The sequence below is a fragment of the Petromyzon marinus genome, unplaced genomic scaffold, assembly GCF_048934315.1.
Source record: "Petromyzon marinus isolate PM22_M1 ecotype Great Lakes invasive population unplaced genomic scaffold, UKy_Petmar_22M1.pri1.0 PM_Scaffold_65, whole genome shotgun sequence".
Classification (NCBI taxonomy): domain Eukaryota; kingdom Metazoa; phylum Chordata; class Hyperoartia; order Petromyzontiformes; family Petromyzontidae; genus Petromyzon; species Petromyzon marinus.
The window spans coordinates 252029-268512 of NW_027423667.1; positions in this window are offsets into that span (position 1 = coordinate 252029).

Genomic DNA, 16484 nt, shown 5'->3' on the forward strand with positions numbered 1-16484 from the left:
TTTCTCCGTCACAACGCGCTTTCTGAGCGGACTACTTTCTTGAGCTGCGCGGTTGAGCGAGATGAGACGGTAACGCGGCGGCGGCGGCGGCGTCCCCTCAAGTTATTTGGACCCCCATCTTACCGTGCGTGGACATTATTATTATTTACGGGAGGAAAATAGTTTCCGCTTAACGCGGCACTTTTCAGGAACGCATCTACCGCGTTAAACGAGGACTCGCCGCGTACAGGTGCCGCGCACGCTGTATCGACCCTGGAGAAATCCGAAGCGCTATGAAGCTCTTGTTCACAGACGTCCAGTAAGGGGCGGGTGGTGTTGGTGGTGTGGGCGTCACCACGTGACACACAGCTTGTCCGTGGAGTCGATCGTGAGGGTGCCGACGTCGCCTAGGCAACGCCGCCCCCCCTCTGGCTCTGCTGCTGCTGCCTCGCTCTGTGCACGCGAGGCGCCAATCCGTGACGCGGGCACTGTACGCGTTGCGTCACCGTTCACCGTGGGGGGCGGCGGGGCCTCAGCTACGTCACGTCGTGTACAGTGGCACATTAATATTGACACTTTTACTCGTGTTTATGTGCCTCGTTATTAAAGGTGAGTTTAATAATAATCATGCTGCTGCTACACAATGTGTGCATTGATATATACGTACAGTTTATGTGTTTAAACGCGATTGTAGTTTATGGGCCCTTGAGGGATTTTTCGCCTCGTGTGAGGTTTTTATGCGCAACCTTAATTATTGCGCTTTTGTTAATCGTTAACATTTGGTCAGGAATAATGCACTTAAGATAAATGTTCTGGCGACGATATTTTGCAAAACAGACGATGGCAAAATTTCGATTTAAAGCTTTCGTGACTGCAAGGATTCATCTTCTTTGGTTCTTTCGGTAAAGTCACGTAGAATGAGAATAAAATAATAAATTGATAAAATAAAATAACACAATAATATTCTCACGACGTTTTCGGCCACAACACAAGCGGCCTTCATCAGGTGAAGGGGACGAGACTGTCTGATGAAGGCCACTTGTGTTGTGGCGGAAACGTCGTGAGAATATTATTATTTTATTTTATCAATTTATTATTTTATCTTATTCTACGTGACTTTACCGAAATAACCAAAGAAGATGGCAAAATTGTGTATATATTGTGCGATATGTGCCACTGAAACGGCAAGAAGTCAATAACAATGACTCGTGTTGAGTGTTTAATATGCAAGCAATGGGCCCACCACAGGTTCGTTAATGTTATAATGGAAGCAGTGAAATTAATGAAAATCTTTTGCTCTGCCATTTGATTTTAAATTACGACTCTTCAAAGAGCTTTGGTTGTAGTAAGCAATATTTGAATTTGTTTAAGCGACCTGTATTCTCTTACAACATGTTTTATATTCCTAGGCATTAAATTTGTACGAAAGATTCAAACTAATTGTAAATCTAATGGGACCACTGTAATCGATGTCCGTTAATATATGTAGGCGTGGTAAGGTTTCGAGACGCACTCTGCGATGCGTGAAACGCAGTCCGTGTCCTTCCTCATCCATTTGTCTTCATTCCAACGTCAACTTTGTTCTGCCGGTCTCTCTCATTAAGGCCACATGGCCACACTGTGTCTCTTAGTTCTTGCAAGCTAAGCTGGAGTCAGTCTCTCTCATTAAGGCCACATGGCCACACTGTGTCTCTTAGTTCTTGCAAGCTAAGCTGGAGTGAGTCTCATTAAGGCCACATGGCCACACTGTGTCTCTTAGTTCTTGCAAGCTAAGCTGGAGTCAGTCTCTCTCATTAAGGCCACATGGCCACACTGTCTCTTAGTTCTTGCAAGCCAAGCTGGAGTCAGTCTCTCTCATTAAGGCCACGTGGCCACAGTGTCTCTTAGTTCTTGCAAGCTAAGCTGGAGTGAGTCCCTCTCATTAAGGCCACATGGCCACACTGTGTCTCTTAGTGCTTGCAAGCTAAGCTGGAGTCAGTCTCTCTCATTAAGGCCACATGGCCACACAGTGTCTCTTAGTTCTTGCAAGCTAAGCTGGAGTCAGTCTCTTTTCAACATATGTCCCACCAAATTCTGTATTAATAATGTTCCAGTTTCTCTATATGTTTTTAAATTTAGATTGAAATTAATCTACATTTTAAAATCCACAAATCTGGCTGCCTCCTGATGATGCTGGTTGTAATTACTGGCGAAACGTCGTACTCAGATTGTTAATGTTGTGGCTTTGCTCTCTAACACACAACCGGTGTGCTGTACTAGTAACGAATTGGCATGTTCTGTTTAAGTGACAAACCTTACTAATTGGCTGTGTCGGGTGGTGGTGGGTTTACCGACATTTTTTTTATATTTACGCGATCTTACCCAAAAAACCTGTATTATGTAAAAATACATTTATTTTCCTCCTTTCTTTTTGGACAGTTTAAAATCTCTAACGTTTTTCAAATTGTTCTGATGTACAGTGCTACATTTCAAATTACTGTCATGTTTGCAACGGGTTGTTTAAAATATATTTAAATGGTGTAGATTCATGTTTAAACTCGCTTCGAATCTGCATTCATCATTTTCTTCTTAAGCAGTCCGTAACCACAATTGGTACATCGATGCATGACCCATTTGATTATGGTTTGTTGATCTTAATTTATCAATTAAAATGTTATTGAGTGTGCCAAATCCTAAAGAGTGGCGTTTGAGTCGACCTTATTTCATATTCACATCTGAAACGCCTGTGCACATGAATGTAATCCAGTTACACACTCTCCTACTTGTTCATCAACTCTCTTCGTGGTGTAGATTTGATGGCTTGTATAGCAACCATAATCAAACACAACAAGTCCGGGTGACTCATGATCCATGATTCACGATGCCAGTGGGCCAGGTTTCACTCTCAATTCTCTACCTGTGTGGCATGAATAAAACGCACCTGTAAATTTGACCTGAAATGATTGCACAACAATTGCCCCGCCTTCATGCGATGTTTATCCTCCACTGTTTATCTGGCTTTGACCTGAATTATATAAAAGTGCGGCTGTGCAACTGCTGTAGAGTCACATTGGTATAAACGCATTTTACAATATGAACAGCGCATTGAAAACGCGTACTATTTTAAGTATTGTTTAACAAGTGTGTTTACAAATCCACACTGAGAAACACGATGATTGACAGAGGGGAGTAGATTATGTTTTCGATAGTGTATTTAAATAGAGCTACTGTAGGTAAGTAGTTTTCAGTTTTAAAGGCATAGTTTAACAAGTCAACACTTGCCACCATCCTTCAAACCCATTGGTGAAAAAGACCACAGTTTATGTTTACATTATAATATGTTTACATTATATATAATATATAATATAATGTTTACATTATATATAATATAATGTTTATATATAATATATAATATAATGTTTACATTATAATACATTGTTTACATTATATATAATATAATGTTTATGCAAAAGCCGGAGACTTATGGGACCCCGGGGTCCCACCATAAGGTTCATATGAATGGTTACCTAATAACTTTTGAAACACGGTAATCGCTGTGAAGTGCAGTTTCCAATTCTTATTGTTGACTCAATCTCTCTGGCCTTTCTATGCAATATGAAGAAGGGTCATTGCCCGAAACGTCGCTTATCGGATTTTTTCCCTTTTTCAAGGCACCAGTGCTACTGATGCATGAATTTGTTTGGTATTTGAAATGATACGAAGGCTCAGCAAGTGATTCCTTGCAGACATAAACAGAAGCGATACGCGCCACCCCAGCCACCCATGTCGCGAATCAATCGATTATCGCGATTGAGGGCTCGTGAATAAATTCTAGATTCAACGCCTTGTTTTAAAACGTGAACACAGCCGGCTCTAGTGACTGGAGTGGGTGGGTGTTGGACAATGTGAAACAATGACACGCAACGTATACAAATCTAAAACATAAATTCTTACGCACGCGATCCGGTGTGCATATCGCGATCTTCAGGATGAATGATCACGTCCGAATCAATGCGTCGTCGTTGCTCCCCTAGCATGCGCTCTGCGTAACCCGCTCGTGTTGTTGTTGTTGTTGTTTGCGGCAGAGTTTAGGACCTTCGTGGCCAAGAGCCGCAGCTCCCGAGGCAAAGGAGTGATGGCACGCTTCAACGTGCCGGACTTGCTGAAGCATCTCATGGAATGATACGGGGCTCCGGATATTCACGATCTGGGCATCCGTATCACCAGCATACCTCTGGGCATTTCCGTACGTGCCGTGCCTGCGTGTACGAGCGTGTGTGTGTGTGTACGTGTGTATGCATTGCGTCGCTTGTTGACTGCGAATTGTATTATTATTGGATGCCTCAAGTTATACTCTTTGGTTCTTTCGGTAAAGTCACGTAGGTATAAAATTAAATAAATCACGACGTTTCGGGCGCGACACAAGCGTCCGTCATCAGGTGATAAAGCCTTGGTGTGCTGCTGAGGCAGACTGTTTTAAATGGTTTGAAATGTGTGTAGCCCATGGGTCATAAAGAAGTGGCCAGGGCTAGTGATGTTAACGTGAGAAATTAGCGTGTAACTGTAAGGTAGGAAAGCGGCCTCCTCCTCGATTTTACGTGACTTTACCGAAAGAACCAAAGAGTGTGGATTCCTGCAGTCGCGAAAGCTTCAAATCAAGATTGGCTCAAGTATGTATTGTTGTTGCCCTTGAGGGGGTTTACTTTCGGAATTAAATGCGTTCTGGAATTGCTGACACACAGCCACAACGTACGTGTCGCTGTGTTCACACCTGAGAGTGACACTGCATCAGCCTTTTACCAATATTCCCCCGCCCCTGCGTTTGCCTTACACGGCCACAATGCTGAGTTATCCTCAGTTGCTCAGGCACACAAGTTTCACACCTGTCTCCCTGTCAAGTGAATGTGGTGTATCCTTTTGTCATGCAGTCTGAGACAGACTTCCAACACGACTTCAGTTTTGGGGGTGCAGTGCTGCGACAAGAGCACTGAAGTAACTGCTCGTGTAAGTACATCATGTTAATATATCGTATTGAAGGCTGAGGCCTATTTTACTGTACCGCTCCTTACAGAAATCTTCTTTCCCGAGTGGTTGTGCATTTGTCGCTTGTTTCAGAGGTTCGCGATTCGATCCCAGGAGTCGCCCTAGTTAATATTGCGGGTGTATTATCCAAAACTGCATTTCTATATGCTTCACAAATAATGTAAAAAAATAAATCCCGTGTTATTAATGAATGAGGAGGACATGTGTGCTGGCGTCAGAATCAAAATTTGCAAATCTAAACAAGTACTCAGAAATGACTGGATTGGGTAAAACCACATGTATATATGTTGAACATCTTTCGCACTGTACATAGCCAACTGTGCTAATCGGAGGTGTGGAGGACAACAAACTGAACACAAAAAGCAGTTCTAAAGAAATTGTTTTCAATCTAGATTTAAAAGTGCATAGCTCCAATGGCTTCCTAATATCGGAAGGAAGAGCATTCCAGTTGGCCGCAGAAGCCCATCTGAAAGCGAGTGATGCGGTGACTGTCTTTGTTCGATGGCTTGCCAAAAGCCACTGCTGCTAGGATGATCCACCAATCCCATCTCTCGATTGCAATCGTGCATTAGCTGCACACCTTGCATTCGCTGTTGAACCACTCGTCCATCACGTGTTCCATCATCGCAACTACAGCACTGCCCTGCACCTGTGGCCGCCACAGTTGCTAACATTGTGTTGTTTGTTTAGGTGATCGGCAAGGCCCAGAAAGGCGAGCGGGAGGCGATGGACCGTGGGCTGGCTCGCATTGAGTGTGACATTAAGCAGGAGGTGGAGGGCCGGCCACACAAGATCAAGAAATACCTGTTGGAGTCGTTCCCCTTGCCAGGGACGAGCGCCGATCTTCGCCGACAGTTCACGACACAGCCGGCGGCCGAGATGGTGCTGCAGGTCTTCCAGAACGCAGAGGACATCTTTGTGAATAAGCTGAAGAAGGTGGGGCCATGGCGTCTGGACTTAATGCAACAAAATTACCTTGCGAGAACATTCATGCATTTGCTTAGATTTGTCAAAGATTTTCCATAATACATTTGTCCTCGGAATTATTTAATAAGTGATAATCGCCATACGTTTCAAGTCTGTGGATACTTCCACCATTATCAAAAGACTTGCTCTGCCACTGAATTAACACTCCTCTATAATATTTAGGGCCATCGCTTTCACAAAATTCAGTCACACGTTGAAACAAAAGTAAGGGGGGGCATTGAAATCGGTCGGACATCTATGCATGTATCACCCTCTATTTGTCCCAACAGAGTGATATGGCTGCACGTGGTTTGGGTCCTTTGTTGTTTCTACCGACAGTGTGTGCAGGACTTCCTGGGGCAGGTGAAAGGGGACACGCCGGCCCGGAATATGTTTCAGTTGGCCCTGTGCTGTAGCTCCCTCGAGACTCCTCGCGACCTCGTGGTCAAGGAGAAACCGGCCGCGTTTCTCGGCAACATCAGCACTCCCGACACCAGACCGCCGCCTACTCCGGGGAGTAAGGAGACAAATTTGCATATACAGTAGACTCGATTATCTGCGCTAATGACGTGGAGGATGGCTGCGGATAATTAAAAATCTCGGATGATCCAAAGATATCTATTTTTTGCGGATCTCTATGCCACAAACTAACGATCAACCGATCGATGCACGTGCTGGGTGATAACACTTTCCTGCTAATTTGACCAAGTCCAATATCGGCTCAACTTTCATGTGACGGACATTACTCTCACGTTCAGAGTGGGTTAGAATGTGCTTCCCTTTACTCTGCAGACCAGAGGTCACTAGAAGCAATGTCAGAGGTAGCTTTGTGATGTTCTCTTCTGCGGGCCATTCTCCAATAGGACGGGTTCCGCTGCTCCGTGAGAGATCCGAGTGGATACTCCGTCTCATGACACGATATCGAAAGCACAATCTGAATACAATGTAGTTTCTCGTATTGTACATAAGGGATCAGACCACGGAGGACTGTCAAAATGCCGAGTGTGATCTTGAAATTTATCCTGGACTGGTTCGGGGGATAGTTGAACAATTTGAATATTGGGGCGATATCGTCTGCCAGTGGTTTTTTGAGTCCATCATCTAGATTTTTGGGTTAGATCATGTATACATGCACTAAATAATACGCGTTAATATGCACTATTTACGTGACCTAATCCAAAAATCTCTATTATGGATAATCATTGGTCGCGAAGGCCTTCGTGTTAAACTTGTTTTTTGAGTCATCTGGAGAGTGATGATGAAACTTATCGGGAGGCCGTAGATGAGACGTGGGGGTGGGGGGGCAGAGAGAGAGTTGCAGTTGTTGAGCCTATTGGAGCGAGTTACAGCATCGTTGTCCTCTCCTACAATGGCATTGCTTGTCTCCTTCGCAGAGGCAGTAGCCGAGCATCTGGTCCGTCTGCTGAGCCACGCAAGTAAGATGGCAAAGCCCCCGAGCCTATCTGCGCTGTTACGCGTGGAGAAGCAGCTTGCCGAGCATTTTGACTCGTGCGACCTCCCCAGCCTGGGCCTCGGCTCCTTGGACATCCTCCATCGCAACGCCCAGGTGCGTACGTGGCGTGCGTGAGCCCACCCGCCTCCAGCTGGTAAGAGGCAGTACAGCAAGTAGGTGTACGACACTGCCCGTGCAAAGTTTGAGTGTACTTACCGCCTCCGAGTGGCGCTCAATGTTAAGTTTGTTTCCAAAATTGTGCGCGGTAATATTAGTTTATTATTACGAACTTAAAACTCATTTGTCGATAACTCGAATACGTTTAAGCGTTATGTAATCACTGCCAATGCAGAGCACAACAAAGTGTCACGTAAGATGCATGGGTTTTCTCTTGTCACTCTTAAAAAATATCTGTGAATTTGGCAAACATCCCAAAGGTAGATATTGAAAATCACCGTTAAAATTGAGTGTACAGCGGTGACATTCAGATAACATTTATGATAACACTATATATGCAAAGTGGCCAGGTGGCTCAGATATCAAAGCGGTGCGATGACAATAATTAGATTCTGGGCTTGAATCTGGATTTTGACCGCTTGGGTTGAAACCGAGGTCTCAAGTCTTATCAAGTCGATCGTCCGAGCCCAGTCACCAGCGACTGCACAAAATTACAGTCTCATTAAACTTGGGTTTTGCACTTCATTTTCCTAATTCCATCTCTGAGAATAACAATTTCAGCTTGACTCTCGTGCGCCGCACAATCTCATAACACAGCTAATGTGAAAGTGTTGGCTCCTATTGTGTACAAGATAAAAGGCCACCCATCGCATTTTATGACACAGGGCCTGCACGGCTATGCGAGATTTACGCATGGATGATTTATTTGTCTCTTGACATTACGCCGATAGTGCATTTGGAAAACTAAAATTGAGAACGAATTTTGTGTTAATTTGCAAACTTAAATCTGTAATATTTAATCAGTTTTTGTGCACTGCATTGTGAGATGCAGCTCCATGCGTATCGTTTAGCTTTAAGCCGGTGTTTGCCTTGCCGTCGCCTCGGTGTCAACCAACTGATGTTGACGGATTTGTTGTGTCTGTGGTAGCTGTTGGAGGAGACTGGGGTTGTGATCTCTGCCCTGGGTGGATCTGGAGCCACAGCGGGAAGCTTCTGTCCAAAGCGCGACGAGCTGCATGGAGTTCATCCACCAGTGCGGCAGCCTCGACACCGCAGCGGTGAGACACGGGCCCCAGTAGGGGCCACAGGGGCGGCTCAGAGATGGGGATAAGGATTTGGAGATATAGGGCGCTCGCGTAAATAAACTCTTCAACTCAAAGCGCCTTACAGCAACGTCTCATCTCAACCATTCCATTGCTCTACGGCAGTCTACCCGAGGGGACCCCCCCCCCCAATGGCAGCTGTTCCTATTTGGCACGTGGTGCACGCACTACCGGCCTGTGAATGGACATGTCTGCCATTCGGGAGCGATGTTTGATTTTCCTACGTGGTTTTTTCCCCGGTAAAGTAATTTGCAAGTATTTGATCTGATTTGGCAAATTTGGAACATGATGCGGTTGCACGTGGCCAATTCTATTTTTTTAATACGGCGTCACAGGATTATTATCATACATTGTGAAACAGATCTCTTTGTTTGTGGTGAATAAACTGGCAACATTAACCAGGGCGGATGCTGGGCTTGATCCGAGAACCACCACTCGGCCATGTTTCCATAAATTTGTGCAGTCACATTAACGCTGTTCACGTCGTACGCAATGGACACTTTATTATTAGCACCACCTCTGGACCTGTTTGGCTCCTGGTCCATTTTGAGAGGTCTTGTAAGGGCGACGTATTACAGTTTGATTTTATATCGGCACAGCAAATGGCCAATGGAAAACCACCCGTTCCGTGGGGGTGCTACGCGCTGGCACGGATCGGATGCGCCAGTGGAAAAGGGCTGCTAGCAACTCGGCCGCCTCCAAACGAAAGAGAGAGGGTTCCAGGTCTCTGTTGTTGGCTGTGTGCTCTGCAGCTGCCGGCCGTTGACTGCGCTGTGGGGCAGCACTACGGCGTGCATTCCTGCCGCAACCTTGGGCACGGCCCCGTGGCCAACCTGGTAAAACTGGCGCAGAAGGCCAAGCCCGGTGGCAGCAGCGGCGGTGCCCATCGGTGCGCCGTCTTGTACGAGGAGACGGCGCTGTGTGCTCGCGACTCGAGGTTTGGCAGCCCCCTCCAAAGTGCCCTCCTCCTCACCCCTCTGCTCACCTCGTGATCTGCCTGACCGCCACGGGTCGCTCCTCAAAATTGTTGAGTCGGCGACAGACACTTGGGGTTCTTTAATCTTTCACATCAAAGGGTCAGTGAGCCACACCAACATGCCATTGGTAATGTAACTTAAGGATTCAATGTTCAAGGCAAGTGATTGTCTAGACAAACTGATGATTGTGTGTGTAACACCCCTCTGGCAGTCCACTGCCTGATGAAGGCCTCGCCACGTTGCTTTGGTCATGGGGGTTGTTGCACCAAACTTTACCACGCTTGGTGAAGGGGGCGGGGATTAGGTTCAGGACTGGTTCAGATATCAGTCACCACTGACTTTAGCCATGGCTAGGAATCCAACTCGGATCGCCGCGTTAGTATCGCAGTGCACCAAACATTGCAGCAGTGCTTCAGAAATCATTCCGAAGTTGCTTGATATTGCACACAGTTTGAATAAACCATCATTACTTCAGGAAGTATATTTTTTATTAAAATGTTACTTTGTACATGCTGTGATCGTAATAAAGAGTTGTGCTAGTTAGTAGTAACAGCGCGATACATCGGTTAAATCGATTAATATTTATTATTCAGCTGACAATTCATGTATTGAATTGCACGTGTAAGAATCAACTTCTAAAAAATTGTATCGCTTTTTATTTTAATAGTTTCACATTGCCACTGCAGAGAGTCGACATGATCAGTGTAAGTTCAAAAGAACTGACACACCTTGTGAAAAACCCAACGCAGAAGATCCCTGGGCTTGATATTCCACGAAGATCATGGTCCCCCTAAACCGCATCTGCACAAACCATGGCAGCTGCGGATACCTGATGCACAAATGGAAAATTTTAAACTCTCCAGTGTTTGACTGTGGTCATCCAGAACAGATCGTACAACGTGAAACGACGCAATAGAAAATTAAAGTCAAGCCACAGTGTGATTGTGACCATGCAACCCAAACTATGCACGATATTGTGAACCACAGTCGTCTGTGCTCCTTCAACGGAGTAGGAATAGTAACCCTACACGAAGTTTCTCCTGAAGCCCTCTCGTCGTGACCAGCAGACCTCGGACATTGGCTTATGGCTCCTGAACATGTTGCCCTCATGCGCTGGAATAGAATAGCTCAGGGGTTGGCAATCTGCGTCTCCCGGTGCCGCATGCTGCTCTTTAAAGACTGGTGATGTTATTTATGAAGGACCACTGTCTCGTATTCACCACAGTGCATTGCGCCTCTTGAAATATTGAGTTGAGTAATCCCGGTAGTTGAGAAACTAAGGTAGTTGAGTACCCCGGGAACACGCTGTGGTTCGTGTCGCGTTAATAGCTCCGTACCGTGCCGTGTAACTCACTAAGCAGCCGATTGCTCGCGTGCAGTGGTAGTGCTGTGTTCATTGATAACACTGCACACTCCGTGCAGTGGTAGTGCCGTGTTCATTGATAACGCTGCACACTCCGTGCAGTGGTAGCGCCGTGTTGATTGATAACGCTGCACACTCCGTGCAGTGGTAGTGCCGTGTTCATTGATAACGCTGCACACTCCGTGTAGTGGTAGTGCCGTGTTCATTGATAACGCTGCACCCTCCGTGCAGCGTTGTGTGAGGATGGCTCACTAATTGAAAGGGGAGTCGTAGCTATCGCACTGTGGGGTGGTCATCGCCCTCCTCCCGCTGGGCATGTGCCGTGTGTGTTGTGTGCGTCGTGAGTCGTGGCGATGTAAACCCGGGGTAGCTCCTCTCTCCGTCTCTTCGTTTGTTGCTGTCCCGGCGAAGCTCGAGTTGGTGAGCGCAACGCGTGGCAGATCCGGCTTCACCCGTTCCCACTCCTCCCAGTCAGCGACTCCCAAACCCCCACTCAATAATCGCAGATCACTACCCAGGTCCTTACGAACCAAATTATTTTTAACTAAACTTTTTTTTGTATTCTTAACAAAGTATCCACAGTTCAATTTTAAAGTACAATTTTACCGCGCACTGTATGTTTTCCTGGTGTGGACTGTGGCTGTTTTTGCTATTGTTTTACTGCCTTTCCCAAGCTTGGAAATGTATTCATGAATGAAATTGGAACTTATATACTTCATTTATTTACTAATTGACAAACTATTTATATTTTACCAGGTAAGGCCCACTGAGCATATATAGCAGTTTTTCAGAAGCGACCTGGCCATCGCAAATGATAGCTCAACGAAGTGGCTTATCGTCACGTGGACATTTATAGCAGACAAATATACAGCATGCGTCAGGGTTGGGATGGAACCCACGACCTCCTGCGTACCAGGGGAGGTAGTTAACATCTCCCAGCCACCGTGGTGCCCTGTGGTCACGTGAGGCCTTCCACTTCTGAATGGCTTGCGATGCATATTTGAACATTACTGCAAGCGTCTTAGCCTCGTTCATTCGGTATTCGAGGGGAATATTGCCATTTAGTAACTTTGTTTCAAATATCGTGCATTGAACTTTCGATTTTAATTTGCAATGTAATTGAGGGACTGTGCGTTGTCTTGTCGTGGTCTGGTGCTGTTGTTGTGTTGCTGAATTGCCCAAACTTGCATTTGTTGACAAATCGGCAGGAATCTATGTACTTTGTATTTTTAGCAACATGCTTACATTTTCTCCGTCTTGCCTCTCATATCGTTTTTGAACATACCTCGCTGACCCGCCCCTACTGGACATATGTGAAAAGAGCTTCATAGCTCATTGGATTCCTCCAGGATAAAAAAAAGATTCTGATTAATCAGTGGCACTGCCAACAGCCTGCATCCACACACGACCAAGCACCCTTTGCAATGCCATACACATGGTTCCTTTCCCATAGACATGTAATTTTGCAAATGTGCAGAAAAGTCTGCCGTATGAGAATTACTCCAGACAAGTTTAGAGTATTAAACGTGACCTGTTGTGACTCATCTAATGTGTATCGCGTGGTCGTCAGCACAGAAAGATGCATCTGGTAACGTCCTAATGGACCAAACATCGTAAAAAGGAGGCTGGGTCTGCGTTGTTCAGAGTGACCACCATATACAGGGACTCTTCTACTTACGGACGAGTTAGGTTCCAGAAGTCTGTTCGTAAGTCCAACTTTACTCCTGTCGATTCCAAACATGTTGTACGGCGTGTACACTAAACACAGGGAATGGCTTTAAGAGTTGTATAATCTCCTGTAGACGTAGACGCCACTGGTTCTTCACGTTGTGTAGATGTAGATGCCACCACCACCATCTATTGCGTGGCGGTTTGAACTTATGAATCTCGGTACAAACAGGCAACTGGACATATGGAGAGGTTTCTTTGTATCTCTGAGACTTTCTAAGTTGAATGTTTTTTAAGTGAAGGAGTCCCCGTAAATATTTTTGAGGACCACTGGGATCTTCAGTTTAAACCGTGAGTCTTGGAGTCATTGGACCAGAAAGAAGTGAGACAAAAACGACAGTAACATTGAAAAATATGTACACAGGGCAGGGAGGGCCCAGCCACATGACAGGATTTATTCAGCGGTATCGTCACGGTAACAGAAACAGTGCTCCCGAATGAATTGCAGAATCCCCCGAATATTCCGCCTCAGGCGGGAGAATCTCCGTCCAGGCCCGCGTGACGCCTTTGGCCCAATCTTGTCGACGGCATCATCATCATCATCCTCCTCGTTGTTGTTGTTGCCTGGTTGGAGATCATGGCCCCGCCTGGCAAATGGACGCACGCGCCATCGTTAGCACGGTCGGCTACAGTTAGCACGGTCGGCTACGTACGCGTTCAAAATTATTTCAACGTACAGACATGCGCGTATTCATTATGCCACCGTCTGCCCCATCATGCATTCTCGGCTGTGCTTACACTGGTTGCTGCAGTGCACCTCATATGTGTCCGGCCGCTCAAATGCGAGGTAGGAGGATGCCACACATCTCTCACTATGGCCAGTAGCGGAATGCTACATTCCTATAACAGGAGCCAATGGTGGTGTATAATAGGATCACCGCTGTTGACTTCCCACAAAATGGGATTCATTATTTGACTATAGCTCGGGTTGATAAATAAGCTGTTAACCTTCTTGACCTAGATTTTGAACTCGCAAGCGTACAGTGATCGTGGAGTGCTCTAACCGCAGCACCTCCAAGTGGGATGCAGTGCAATTCATATATTTATAATTAAGATATATATATGTTTTACTAGGAATGCATTTAGCTGCAGATTGGTGGAGATGAGGTTAGGGATAAGATATTACATCCTTTGGAGCCCTGGGATATTTACATCTTCAAGTGAGATGAACTAAAGAGGTGAATGCCATTACAGAATCCTCATTTCACAACTCCTCATGAAACAGATTCCCCGTTCTTAGTTTTTTCGGTAAAGTCACGTTGAAGAGAAACAACAAAATAATAAAATATATATAAAACAATAAAAATTCTCACGACGTTTCGACCATAACTCAAACGGTCGTCTTCAGGTGTGTTGGTTCGCATAAATTTATTTGTAAACGGCGCATTTATTTATTTATAAAAAAATAAAAAAACGGTTAGCGCCACGCGCAACGATTTGGCAGTTTACCCAGGACTAGTCCATCTATATTCTGAAAAGAGGAGGGGGGAGACGAAATTTTTTATAATGTATGCTGTCTGAAAGCCACTGTAAGCGTGAACAATCAATTAAGACCTGAAATGGTTTATCAAATCTTTCCAATGATTGCTAAGATAGAATCCATATTCTCGGTTGAAATTGTCTCTGTGCTTGTATATGTGGATAGCCTCATGAACGAATCTCTCATGGAAGCCAGATGGCTTACAAAGAACCTCTGTCTTGGAAAAGTCAATGGCATGTGAGCCTACTGAATTAGAACAATGATCTGCCACGGCCGAGGTGTTGGTCCTACCGTGTTTAAGGTCTGCTTTGTGTTCACGAATGCGGTCCGAGACATGGCGTTTGGTTTCTCCAATGTAACTACTACCACAGAGGCAACTTAGTTTGTAGACACCAGGGTATTGTATGTCCAGAATCACATCTTTTACAGACGGAACCAGATCACGGATTTTATGTAATGTGTTGAAACGGACCTGGATCTTGTGTTTATTCAAGATTTTGGAGATCTTTTTTGTGATCCCAGCAATGTAGGGTAAAGTGATGGTTTTGAAAGGCTCCTCAAGAGGGTTTTTCTTCATGGTTTGAGTGATAGCTTTGCAGATTGTATAGTCGGAGTAACCATTAGCCCTAAGAGCTTGGTGTACGTGCTTGAGTTCACTGCTTATGTGTTCCTGGTCGGATATGCATTGGGCTCTATGATACAGAGTCTTGATGAGAGAATTCTTCTGTGATGGATGGTGGTGGGAATCCGGTTTCAGATAAGCATCCGTATGGGTAGCTTTCCTGTAGACAGAGTGGCTCATTGAACCATCAGGTCTCTTTTTAATTAGGACATCCAAAAAAGGTATCTTGCCATCTATTTCAACTTCCATGGTAAATCTGATGGCTGGGTGTATGGAATTGATGTGGTCGAAGAATTGGTCTAGAGCAGGCCGGCCATGTGGCCAGATGACAAAAGTGTCATCCACGTACCTCTTCCATAAGGTTGGGCGCAGAGTGGCAGTCTGGATGGCGTCAGTCTCAAATTTCTCCATGAAAATGTTAGCTATAACTGGAGAAAGGGGGGAGCCCATTGGGGTGCCCTCAGTTTGTTTGTAGAAAGTTCCATTCCAAGTGAAGTATGTATTGGTTAAACAGTGTCTCACCAGGGGGGGTACCTCAGTGTTTAGTCCTTGATGAACTAAGTCTTCAATTATTGCAATGGTGTCAGGTACAGGAACCTTGGTGAATAAGGAAACTACATCAAAACTGACAAGCAGGTCGTCTGGGGACAGGGAAATACCCTTGATTGTCGATACCAGGTGAGTAGAATTTTGTACCGCAGAGGTGGTCTTTCCAGTGAAAGGACGCAGGATTTCAGACAAAAAACGAGCTAGTTTGTAGGTGGGGGAGCCGATAGTAGAGACTATGGGACGAAGGGGTGTATCTACTTTATGTATTTTTGGTAAGCCGTATAATCTTGGTGGCCTGGCAGCAGAAGGTTTCAACGAAAACTGTTTAGATTGATCAATTAATGCGGTTGAATCAGAAATTATTTTGTTGGTTTGTGTGACGAGGCTGTTGGTGGGATCTCTTTTATTTTTGTATAACTACCATCGTAGAGTAATTCTTTAATTTTGTTGTTGTATTCTATTTTATCCATGATGACAGTAGCATTGCCTTTGTCAGCTGAGAGGACTACAATATCATTCCTCTTTTTTAATTTATATAATTCAAAACGCTCATCTTTGCTGAGGTTGCTAGCTGGCATCTTAGCGTTTTTGAGGGTTGCAGCGATTTCAGATCTTGCTACGTCTGCAGCGATGTGACCCAGGCCCCTGAGAGCAACGTCTACTTGGGCAATTATATCATTAACTGGTATGTGTTTAGGTGTGACTGCAAAGTTTAGACCTTTAGCTAAAACGGATTTCAGACCATCGGAAATAGAACTGTTACTGCGATTAATTACGACTTTATTAACGTCTAACTTTTTGGTGTGTGGGTCCGGTCTTTTGTTGAAGAGGAGGTTAAATTTGGAAAAAGAGGAATGATATTGTAGTCCTCTCAGCTGACAAAGGCAATGCTACTGTCATCATGGATAAAATAGAATACAACAACAAAATTAAAGAATTACTCGACGATGGTAGTTATACAAAAATAAAAGAGATCCCACCAACAGCCTCGTCACACAAACCAACAAAATAATTTCTGATTCAACCGCATTAATTAATCAATCTAAACAGTTTTCGTTGAAACCT